Source organism: Procambarus clarkii, chromosome 79 (genome assembly GCF_040958095.1).
Source record: "Procambarus clarkii isolate CNS0578487 chromosome 79, FALCON_Pclarkii_2.0, whole genome shotgun sequence".
Classification (NCBI taxonomy): domain Eukaryota; kingdom Metazoa; phylum Arthropoda; class Malacostraca; order Decapoda; family Cambaridae; genus Procambarus; species Procambarus clarkii.
In genome coordinates this window covers 476,516-489,119 of record NC_091228.1, presented here as the reverse complement: position 1 = coordinate 489,119, position 12,604 = coordinate 476,516, and the positions used below count along the sequence as shown (strand labels likewise).

The window sequence follows — 12,604 nt, the reverse complement described above, 5'->3', positions numbered from 1 at the left end:
GGATGAGAGACAGGAACGGTGTGTGGGGGAGACAGGAACGGTGTGTGGTGGGGAAAGACAGGAACGGTGTGTGTGGGAAAGACAGGAACGGTGTGTAAGGGAGACAGGAACGGTGTATGTGGGGGAGACGGGAACGGTGTGTAGGGGAGACAGGAACGTGTGTGGTGTGGGGGAGACAGGAACGGTGTGTGGGGGAAGGGACAGGAACGGTGAGTGGTGGGGAAAGACAGGAACGGTGTGTTTGGGAGAGACAGGAACGGTGTGTGTGGTGGAGAAAGACTGGAATGGTGTGTGTGGGAGAAACAGGAACGGTGTGTGGGGGAAGACAGGAACGGTGTATGTTTGGGAGACAGGAACGGTCTGAGTGGGGGAGACAGGAACGGTGTGTGTGGGGTGACACTAACGGTGTGTGGGTAGACAGGAACGGTGTGTGGGGGAGACAGGAACGGTGTGTGGATGAGAGACAGGAACGGTGTGTGGGGGAGACAGAAACGGTGTGTGGTGGGGAAAGATAGAAACAATGGGGGGGGGGTAGACAGGAACGGTGTGGGGGGGAGACAGGAAAAGTGTGTGCATGAGAGACAGGAACGGTGTGTGGGGGAGACAGGAACGGTCTGTGGGGGGAGACAGGAACGGTGTGTGGGGAGACATAAACAGTGTGGAGTGGGAGACAGGAACGGTGTGGGAGAGAGAGAGGAACGGTGTTGGGGGAGACAGGAACGGTCTGTGGATGAGAGACAGGAACGGTGTGTGGATGAGAGACAGGAATGGTGTGAGTGGGGGAGACAGGAACGGTGTGTGGGGGAGAGAGAGGAACGGTGTTGGGGGGAGGAGAGGAACGGTGTTGGGGGGAGAGAGAGGAACGGTGTTGGGGGAGACATGAACGGTGTGTGGGAGAGACAGGAACGGTGTGTGGGGGAGAGAGGAACGGGTGTGGGGGAGAGTGGAACGGTGTGTGTGGGAGAGACAGGAACGGTGTGTGGGGGGAAACAGGAACGGTGTGTGGAGAGCGAGGAACGGTGTGTGGGAGAGACAGGAACGTTGTGTGGGGGGAAACAGGAACGGTGTGTGGAGAGCGAGGAACGGTGTGTGTGGGAGAGACAGGAACGGTGTGTGGGGAGAGAGACAGGAACGGTGGGGGGGGAGACAGGAACGGTGTATGTGTGGGAGACAGGAACGGTATGGGGGAGAGAGAGGAACGGTATAGGTGGAAGGAGAGGAACAGTGTCTGGGGAGACAGGAACGGTGTGTGGGGGAGAGAGGAACGGTGTGTGGGGAGACAGGAACGGCGTGGGGTGGGAGACAGGAACGGTGTGGGAGAGAGAGAGGAACGGTGTTGGGTAGAGACAGGAACAATGTTGGATGGGAGACAGGAGCGGTGTGTGAGGGAGACAGTAACGGTGTGTGGTGGGGAAAGACAGGAACGGTGTGCGGTGGGAGACAAGAACGGTGTGTGGGGGAGACAGGAACGGTGTGTGTGGGGAGACAGGTACGGTGTGTGGGGGGGGGGAGACAGGTACAGTGTGTGGAGAGAGACAGGAACGGTGTGTGGGGGAGACAGGAACGGTGTGGAGGAGACAGGAACGGTGTGTGTGGAGAGACAGGAACGGTGTGGGGGGAGACAGGAACGGTGTGGGGTAGACAGGAACGATATGTGTGGAGAGGCAGGAACGGTGTGTGGGGGGAGACAGGAACGGTGTGTGGGAGGAGACAGGAACGTGTGTGTGGGGGGGAGGGGGAACAGGAACGGTGTGTGGGGGGGAGACAGGTACGGTGTGTGGGGGAGAGACAGGAACGGTGTGTGGGGAGAGAGAGGAACGGTGTGTGTGTGGGAGAGACAGGAACGGTGTGTGGGGGGGAAACAGGAATGGTGTGTGGGGGAGAGAGGAACGGTGTGTGTGGGAGAGAAAGGAACGATGTGTGGGGGAGAGACAGGAACGGTGTAGGGGGGAGACAGGAACGGTGTATGTGGGAGAGACAGGAACGGTGTTGGGGAGAGAGAGGATCGGTGTTGGGGGAGAGAGAGGAACAGTGTTTGGGGAGACAGGAACGGTGTGTGGGGCAGGCAGGAACGGTGTGTGGGGAGACAGAAATGGTGTGGGGTGGGAGACAGGAACGGTGTGGGAGAGAGAGAGGAACGGTGTTGGGGGGAGACAGGAACGGTGTGTGGATGAAAGACAGGAACGGTGTGTGGGGGAGACAGGAACAGTGTGTGGGGGAGACAGGAACGGTGTGTGGGGGGAGACAGGAACGGTGTGTGTGGGAGTGACAGGAACGGTGTGTGGGGGGAGACAGGAACGGTGTGTGGGGGAGAGAGGAACGGTGTGTGTGGGAGAGACTGGAACGGTGTGGGGGGAGAGACAGGAACGGTGTGTGGGGGGAGACAGGAACGGTGTATGTGGGGGAGACAGGAACGGTGTGTGGTGGGGGACGACAGGATCGGTGTGTGTGAGAGAGACAGTAACAGTGGGGGGGGGGGAGACAGGAACGGTGTATGTGGGGGAGACAGGAACGGTGTGTGGGGGAGACAGGAACGATTTGTGTGGGAGACAGGAAGTAACATGCATGACCCCCCCCACCCCCTTAGAGTTCACACATAGGGAAGCCTTCTCCAAGAGGTCAGCCCAGATGACCTCCAGATTATCTTGTATGTTGATTACAAAATTCCTGGGTTAGTCATAGTCTAACCATAGTCTAACTAACATAGTTAGTAAAATAGGTACCTGGGTGTTAGTCAGCTGTCACAGGCTGCTTCCTGGGGGTGGAGGTCTGGTCGAGGACCGGGCCGCGGGGACACTAAAAAGCCCCGAAATCATCTCAAGATAACCTCAAGATAGTCAGCATAGTTTCAAGTATGTAATATTTCATGATACTCTTGTCAGACATTGCAATGGAATTAGACCCCAGATTCTTATGTGTAAACATCCATGGATCTCCCCCTTTTAGCCAGGTCAAAGGTCAGTCATACACGTAATTAATAATTCCTCTCTTGAACAGTGTATGGTGAATGATAAACAAGTTTAATGAAAATTCTTGAGTGTTTGTGCACGTGTGGCCGACCTCTTGGTAGCAACCGCAAATCTACCCCTTCCCCCATTTTTTGGGGGTGTATATAGAGGTCGTGTAGAGACTTAGGGACAGAGTGCGGGACACCGGGATCGAGAGCGGGCCTGTGAAGAACATCTCAGCCAGGGAGAGACAGAGGTCTTAAGGTAATGTGTGTGATCTCAGAGGTTTTGTTCCATGTCCAAACTTCTTAACTTTTGGCCATTGTTAGAGAAGGATTTATAAGTGGTGATTGACATAATTTTGTTCTCAATAAACTCATGTTAAATTTTCCGTCTGTGTCAATTGTTGAATTCTCTTAGCCTTTTGGATATAGTGGCTGACAACCGTCCCTAATTAATAACAGTCATAGAAAGTACTCTCCAAGTCAAGCAATGTTTCTTGCCTCGTTGCTTGATATAGTCTCAATGGTGAAGGCAGATGATGGCAGCGTTATGTACTCCTGTGTAGCATTTCCTTGGCAGTGTACGTTTGGTTCCAGTGTAACTATCATATGTCAGCTCATATTATAGTGTTCAATAACAGTTATCAAGTGCAAACTGTTAGGAAGTGTTACTCAGGATAAGTAGTAGTGTGTACATTATTAGTTTAGTGTCCATTACAATGGTGTTACATTTTAGAGCGGTGTTACAAGGAACAGTGTGTGGTGGAGACAGGAAAGGTGTGTGGATGAGAGACAGGAACGGTGTGTGGGGGGAGACAGGAACGGTGTGGGGAGACATAAACAGTGTTGGGTGGGAGACAGGAATGGTGTGGGGGGAGAGAGAGGAACGGTGTTGGGGGGAGAGAGAGGAACGGTGTTGGGGGAGACATGAACGGTGTGTGGGGGAGACAGGAACGGTGTGTGGGGAGACAGGAACGGTGTGGGGTGGGAGACAGGAACGGTGTGGGAGAGAGAGAGGAACGGTGTTGGGGAGACAGGAACGGTCTGTGGATGAGAGACAGGAACGGTGTGTGGATGAGAGACAGGAATGGTGTGAGTGGGGGAGACAGGAACGGTGTGGGGGGGGGGAGACACCAACGGTGTGTGGGTAGACAGGACCGGTGTGTAGGGGAGACAGGAACGGTGTGTGGGGAGACAGGAACGGTGTGTGTGGAGACAGGAACGGTGTGTGGATGAGAGACAGGAACGGTGTGTGGGGGAAACAGAAACGGTGTGTGGTGGGGAAAGATAGGAACAATGGGAGGGGGGTAGACAGGAACGGTGTGGGGGGGAGACAGGAAAGGTGTGTGGATGAGAGACAGGAACGGTGTGGGGGGGGGAGACAGGAACGGTGTGTGGGGGAGAGACAGGAGCGGTGTGTGGAGGAGACAGGACCGGTGTGTCGAGGAGACAGGAACGGTGTGTGTGGGAGGAGACAGGAATGGTGTGTGGTGGAGACAGGACCGGTGTTTGAGGGAGAGAGAAACGGTGAGAGTGTGAGAGATAGGAATGGTGTCTGGGGGGAGACAGGAACGGTGTGTGGGGGAGAGAGGAACGGTGTATGGGGGAGAGAGGAACGGGTGTGTGGGAGAGACAGGAACGGTGTGTGGGGGGAAACAGGAACGGTGTGTGGGGGAGCTAGGAACGGTGTGTGTGGGAGAGACAGGAACGGTGTGTGGGGGAGCGAGGAACGGTGTGTGGGGAGCGAGGAACGGTGTGTGGGGGAGAGACAGGAACGGTGTGGGTGGAGACAGGAACGGTGTATGTGTGGGAGACAGGAACGGTGTGGGGGAGAGAGAGGAACGGTATAGGGGGGAGGGAGAGGAATAGTGGCTGGGGAGACAGGAACGGTGTGGGGAGACAGGAACGCTGTGGGGTGAAAGAGAGGAACGGTGTGGGAGAGAGAGAGGAACGGTGTTGGGTAGAGACAGGAACAGTGTGTGGATGAGAGACAGGAATGGTGTGTGGATGGGAGACAGGAGCGGTATGTACATGAGAGACAGGAACGGTGTGTGAGGAGACAGTAACGGTGTGTGCTGGGGAAAGACAGGAACGGTGTGCGGTGAAAGACAGGAACGGTGTGTGGGGGAGACAGGAACGGTGTGTGTGGGGGAGACAGGTACGGTGTGTGGGGGGGGGAGACAGGTACAGTGTGTGGAGAGAGACAGGAACGGTGTGTGGGGGAGACAGGAACGGTGTGGAGGAGACAGGAACGGTGTGTGTGGAGAGACAGGAACGGTGTGTGGGGGGGAGACAGGAACGGTGTGGGGTAGACAGGAACGATGTGTGTGGAGAGACAGGAACGGTGTGTGGGGGGAGACAGGAACGGTGTGTGGGAGGAGACAGGAACGGTGTGTGTGGGGGGGAGAGGGAACAGGAACGGTGTGTGTGGGGGGAGACAAGTACGGTGTGTGGGGGAGAGACAGGAACGGTGTGTGGGGGAGAGAGGAACGGTGTGTGTGTGGGAAAGACAGGAACGGTGTGCGGGGGGGGGGGAAACAGGAACGGTGTGTGGGGAGAGAGGAACGGTGTGTGTGGGACAGAATGGAACGGTGTGTGGGGGAGAGACAGGAACGGTGTAGGGGGGAGACAGGAACGGTGTATGTGGGAGAGACAGGAACGGTGTTGGGGAGAGAGAGGAACGGTGTTGGGGGAGAGAGAGGAACAGTGTTTGGGGAGACAGGAACGGTGTGTGGGGCAGACAGGAACGGTGTGTGGGGAGACAGAAATGGTGTGGGGTGGGAGACAGGAACGGTGTGGGAGAGAGAGAGGAACGGTGTTGGGGGGAGAAAGGAACGGTGTGTGGATGAGAGACAGGAACGGTGTGTGGGGGAGACAGGAGCGGTGTGTGGGGGAGACAGGAACGGTGTGTGGGGGGAGACAGGAACGGTGTGTGTGGGAGTGACAGGAACGGTGTGTGGGGGGAGACAGGAACGGTGTGTGGGGGAGAGAGGAACGGTGTGTGTGGGAGAGACTGGAACGGTGTGGGGGGAGAGACAGGAACGGTGTGTGGGGGAGACAGGAACGGTGTATGTGGGGGAGACAGGAACGGTGTGTGGTGGGGGACGACAGGATCGGTGTGTGTGAGAGAGACAGTAACAGGGGGGGGGGGGGAGACAGGAACGGTGTATGTGGGGGGAGACAGGAACGGTGTGTGGGGGAGACAGGAACGATTTGTGTGGGAGACAGGAAGTAACATGCATGACCCCCCCCCTTAGAGTTCACACATAGGGAAGCCTTCTGCAAGAGGTCAGCCCAGATGAACTCCAGATTATCTTGTATGTTGATTACAAAATTCCTGGGTTAGTCATAGTCTAACCATAGTCTAACTAACATAGTTAGTTAGTAAAATAGGTACCTGGGTGTTAGTCAGCTGTCACAGGCTTCTTCCTGGGGGTGGAGGTCTGGTCGAGGACCGGGCCGCGGGGACACTAAAAAGCCCCGAAATCATCTCAAGATAACCTCAAGATAGTCAGCATAGTTTCAAGTATGTAATATTTCATGATACTCTTGTCAGACATTGCAATGGAATTAGACCCCAGATTCTTATGTGTAAACATCCATGGATCTCCCCCTTTTAGCCAGGTCAAAGGTCAGTCATACACGTAATTAATAATTCCTCTCTTGAACAGTGTATGGTGAATGTTAAACAAGTTTAATGAAAATTCTTAGGTGTTTGTGCACGTGTGGCCGACCTCTTGGTAGCAACCGCAAATCTACCCCTTCCCCCATTTTTGGGGGGTGTATATAGAGGTCGTGTAGAGACTTAGGGACAGAGTGCGGGACACCGGGATCGAGAGCGGGCCTGTGAAGAACATCTCAGCCAGGGAGAGACAGAGGTCTTAAGGTAATGTGTGTGATCTCAGAGGTTTTGTTCCATGTCCAAACTTCTTAACTTTTGGCCATTGTTAGAGAAGGATTTATAAGTGGTGATTGACATAATTTTGTTCTCAATAAACTCATGTTAAATTTTCCGTCTGTGTCAATTGTTGAATCCTCTTAGCCTTTTGGATATAGTGGCTGACAACCGTCCCATAATTAATAACAGTCATAGAAAGTACTCTCCAAGTCAAGCAATGTTTCTTGCCTCGTTGCTTGATATAGTCTCATTGGTGAAGGCAGATGATGGCAGCGTTATGTACTCCTGTGTAGTATTTCCTTGGCAGTGTACCTTTGGTTCCAGTGTAACTATCATATGTCAGCTCATATTATAGTGTTCAATAACAGTTATCAAGTGCAAACTGTTAGGAAGTGTTACTCAGGATAAGTAGTAGTATGTACATTATTAGTTTAGTGTCCATTACAATGGTGTTACATTTTAGAGCGGTGTTACAAGGAACAGTGTGTGGTGGAGACAGGAAAGGTGTGTGGATGAGAGACAGGAACGGTGTGTGGGGGGAGACAGGAACGGTGTGTGGGGAGACATAAACAGTGTTGGGTGGGAGACAGGAATGGAGTGGGGGGAGAGAGAGGAACGGTGTTGGGGGAGAGAGAGGAACGGTGTTGGGGGAGACATGAAACGGTGTGTGGGGGAGACAGGAACGGTGTGTGGGGAGACAGGAACGGTGTGGGGTGGGAGACAGGAACGGTGTGGGAGAGAGAGAGGAACGGTGTTGGGGAGACAGGAACGGTCTGTGGATGAGAGACAGGAACGGTGTGTGGATGAGAGACAGGAATGGTGTGAGTGGGGGAGACAGGAACGGTGTGGGGGGAGACACCAACGGTGTGTGGGTAGACAGGACCGGTGTGTAGGGGAGACAGGAACGGTGTGTGGGGGAGACAGGAACGGTGTGTGGTGGAGACAGGAACGGTGTGTGGATGAGAGACAGGAACGGTGTGTGGGGGAAACAGAAACGGTGTGTGGTGGGGAAAGATAGGAACAATGGGGGGGGGGGTAGACAGGAACGGTGTGGGGGGGAGACAGGAAAGGTGTGGATGAGAGACAGGAACGGTGTGGGGGGGAGACAGGAACGGTGTGGGGGGGGGAGACAGGAACGGTGTGTGGGGGAGAGACAGGAGCGGTGTGTGGAGGAGACAGGACCGGTGTGTCGAGGAGACAGGAACGGTGTGTGTGGGAGGAGACAGGAATGGTGTGTGGTGGAGACAGGACCGGTGTTTGAGGGAGAGAGAAACGGTGAGAGTGTGAGAGATAGGAATGGTGTCTGGGGGGAGACAGGAACGGTGTGTGGGGGAGAGAGGAACGGTGTGTGGGGGAGAGAGGAACGGTGTGTGGGGAGCAGGAACGGTGTGTGGGGAAACAGGAACGGTGTGTGGGGGAGCTAGGAACGGTGTGTGTGGGAGAGACAGGAACGGTGTGTGGGGGAGCGAGGAACGGTGTGTGGGGGAGCGAGGAACGGTGTGTGGGGGAGAGACAGGAACGGTGTGGGTGGAGACAGGAACGGTGTATGTGTGGGAGACAGGAACGGTGTGGGGGAGAGAGAGGAACGGTATAGGGGGGAGGGAGAGGAATAGTGGCTGGGGAGACAGGAACGTTGTGGGGAGACAGGAACGCTGTGGGTGAAAGACAGGAACGGTGTGGGAGAGAGAGAGGAAAGGTGTTGGGTAGAGACAGGAACAGTGTGTGGATGAGAGACAGGAATGGTGTGTGGATGGGAGACAGGAGCGGTATGTAGATGAGAACAGGAACGGTGTGTGAGGGAGACAGTAACGGTGTGTGCTGGGGAAAGACAGGAACGGTGTGCGGTGGAAGACAGGAACGGTGTGGGGGAGACAGGAACGGTGTGTGTGGGGGAGACAGGTACGGTGTGTGGGGGGGGAGACAGGTACAGTGTGTGGAGAGAGACAGGAACGGTGTGTGGGGGAGACAGGAACGGTGTGGAGGAGACAGGAACGGTGTGTGTGGAGAGACAGGAACGGTGTGTGGGGGGAGACAGGAACGGTGTGGGGTAGACAGGAACGATGTGTGTGGAGAGACAGGAACGGTGTGTGGGGGGAGACAGGAACGGTGTGTGGGAGGAGACAGGAACGGTGTGTGTGGGGGGGAGAGGGAACAGGAACGGTGTGTGTGGGGGGAGACAAGTACGGTGTGTGGGGGAGAGACAGGAACGGTGTGTGGGGGAGAGAGGAACGGTGTGTGTGTGGGAGAGACAGGAACGGTGTGGGGGGGGAAACAGGAACGGTGTGTGGGGGAGAGAGGAACGGTGCGTGTGGGACAGAAAGGAACGGTGTGTGGGGGAGAGACAGGAACGGTGTAGGGGGGAGACAGGAACGGTGTATGTGGGAGAGACAGGAACGGTGTTGGGGAGAGAGAGGAACGGTGTTGGGGGAGAGAGAGGAACAGTGTTTGGGGAGACAGGAACGGTGTGTGGGGCAGACAGGAACGGTGTGTGGGGGAGACAGGAACGGTGTGTGGGGGGAGACAGGAACGGTGTGTGTGGGAGTGACAGGAACGGTGTGTGGGGGGAGACAGGAACGGTGTGTGGGGGAGAGAGGAACGGTGTGTGTGGGAGAGACTGGAACGGTGTGGGGGGAGAGACATGTACGGTGTGTGGGGGAGACAGGAACGGTGTATGTGGGGGAGACAGGAACGGTGTGTGGTGGGGGACGACAGGATCGGTGTGTGTGAGAGAGACAGGTACAGTGGGGGGGGGGAGACAGGAACGGTGTATGTGGGAGAGACAGGAACGGTGTGTGGGGGAGACAGGAACGATTTGTGTGGGAGACAGGAAGTAACATGCATGACCCCCCCCCCCTTAGAGTTCACACATAGGGAAGCCTTCTCCAAGAGGTCAGCCCAGATGACCTCCAGATTATCTTGTATGTTGATTACAAAACTCCTGGGTTAGTCATAGTCAGCATAGTTTCAAGTATGTAATATTTCATGATACTCTTGTCAGACATTGCAATGGAATTAGACCCCAGATTCTTATGTGTAAACATCCATGGATCTCCCCTTTTAGCCAGGTCAAAGGTCAGTCATACACGTAATTAATAATTCCTCTCCTGAACAGTGTATGGTGAATGTCAAACAAGTTTAATGAAAATTCTTGAGTGTTTGTGCACGTGTGGCCGGCCTCTTGGTAGCAACCGCAAATCTACCCCTTCCCCCATTTTTTGGGGGGGTGTATATAGAGGTCGTGTAGAGACTTAGGGACAGAGTGCGGGACACCGGGATCGAGAGCGGGCCTGTGAAGAACATCTCAGCCAGGGAGAGACAGAGGTCTTAAGGTAATGTGTGTGATCTCAGAGGTTTTGTTCCATGTCCAAACTTCTTAACTTTTGGCCATTGTTAGAGAAGGATTTATAAGTGGTGATTGACATAATTTTGTTCTCAATAAACTCATGTTAAATTTTCCGTCTGTGTCAATTGTTGAATCCTCTTAGCCTTTTGGATATAGTGGCTGACAACCGTCCCATAATTAATGACAGTCATAGAAAGTACTCTCCAAGTCAAGCAATGTTTCTTGCCTCGTTGCTTGATATAGTCTCAATGGTGAAGGCAGATGATGGCAGCGTTATGTACTCCTGAGTAGCATTTCCTTGGCAGTGTACCTTTGGTTCCAGTGTAACCATCATATGTCAGCTCATATTATAGTGTTCAATAACAGTTATCAAGTGCAAACTGATAGGAAGTGTTACTCATGATAAGTAGTAGTGTGTACATTATTAGTTTAGTGTCCATTACAATGGTGTTACATTTTAGAGCGGTCTTACAAGGAACAGTGTGTGGTGGAGACAGGAAAGGTGTGTGGATGAGAGACAGGAACGGTGTGTGGGGGGAGACAGGAACGGTGTGTGGGGAGACATAAACAGTGTTGGGTGGGAGACCGGAATGGTGTGGGGGGAGAGAGAGGAACGGTGTTGGGGGGAGAGAGAGGAACGGTGTTGGGGGAGACATGAACGGTGTGTGGGGGAGAGAGGAACGGTGTGTGGGGAGACAGGAACGGTGTGGGGTGGGAGACAGGAACGGTGTGGGAGAGAGAGAGGAACGGTGTTTGGGGAGACAGGAACGGTCTGTGGATGAGAGACAGGAACGGTGTGTGGATGAGAGACAGGAATGGTGTGAGTGGGTGAGACAGGAACGGTGTGGGGGGGGGGAGACACCAACGGTGTGTGGGTAGACAGGACCGGTGTGTAGGGGAGACAGGAACGGTGTGTGGGGGAGACAGGAACGGTTGTGGTGGAGACAGGAACGGTGTGTGGATGAGAGACAGGAACGGTGTGTGGGGGAAACAGAAACGGTGTGTGGTGGGGAAAGATAGGAACAATGGGGGGGGGGTAGACAGGAACGGTGGGGGGGGGAGACAGGAAAGGTGTGTGGATGAGAGACAGGAACGGTGTGGGGGGGGAGACTGGAACGGTGTGTGGGGGAGAGACAGGAGCGGTGTGTGGAGGAGACAGGACCGGTGTGTCGAGGAGACAGGAATGGTGTGTGTGGGAGGAGACAGGAATGGTGTGTGGTGGAGACAGGACCGGTGTTTGAGGGAGAGAGAAACGGTGAGAGTGTGAGAGATAGGAATGGTGTCTGGGGGGAGACAGGAACGGTGTGTGGGGGAGAGAGGAACGGTGTGTGGGGGAGAGAGGAACGGTGTGTTTGGGAGAGACAGGAACGGTGTGTGGGGGGAAACAGGAACGGTGTGGGGGAGCTAGGAACGGTGTGTGTGGGAGAGACAGGAACGGTGTGTGGGGGAGCGAGGAACGGTGTGTGGGGGAGCGAGGAACAGTGTGTGGGGGAGAGACAGGAACGGTGTGGGTGGAGACAGGAACGGTGTATGTGTGGGAGACAGGAACGGTGTGGGGGAGAGAGAGGAACGGTATAGGGGGGAGGGAGAGGAATAGTGGCTGGGGAGACAGGAACGGTGTGGGGAGACAAGAACGCTGTGGGGTGAAAGACAGGAACGGTGTGGGAGAGAGAGAGGAACGGCGTTGGGTAGAGACAGGAACAGTGTGTGGATGAGAGACAGGAATGGTGTGTGGATGGGAGACAGGAGCGGTATGTAGATGAGAGACAGGAACGGTGTGTGAGGGAGACAGTAACGGTGTGTGCTGGGGAAAGACAGGAACGGTGTGCGGTGGAAGACAGGAACGGTGTGTGGGGAGACAGGAACGGTGTGTGGGGGAGACAGGTACGGTGTGTGGGGGGGGGAGACAGGTACAGTGTGTGGAGAGAGACAGGAACGGTGTGTGGGGGAGACAGGAACGGTGTGGAGGAGACAGGAACGGTGTGTGTGGAGAGACAGGAACGGTGTGTGGGGGGAGACAGGAACGGTGTGGGGTAGACAGGAACGATGTGTGTGGAGAGACAGGAACGGTGTGTGGGGGGAAACAGGAACGGTGTGTGGGAGGAGACAGGAACGGTGTGTGTGGGGGGGAGGGGGAACAGGAACGGTGTGTGGGGGGAGACAGGTACGGTGTGTGGGGGAGAGACAGGAACGGTGTGTGGGGGAGAGAGGAACGGTGTGTGTGTGGGAGAGACAGGAACGGTGTGTGGGGGGGAAAGAGGAACGGTGTGTGGGGGAGAGAGGAACGGGTGTGTGGGACAGAAAGGAACGGTGTGTGGGGGAGAGACAGGAACGGTGTAGGGGGGAGACAGGAACGGTGTATGTGGGAGAGACAGGAACGGTGTTGGGGAGAGAGAGGAACGGTGTTGGGGGA

General features: G+C 55.1%; 1 protein-coding gene across 1 annotated transcript in view; it reads left to right on the top strand.

Moving 5' to 3' along the window:
• LOC138357549 (pregnancy zone protein-like) overlaps positions 1-12,604 on the top strand; it is a 657,491-nt gene that overhangs the window by 171,586 nt on the left and 473,301 nt on the right. The gene's annotated exons all lie outside the window — the stretch shown is intronic.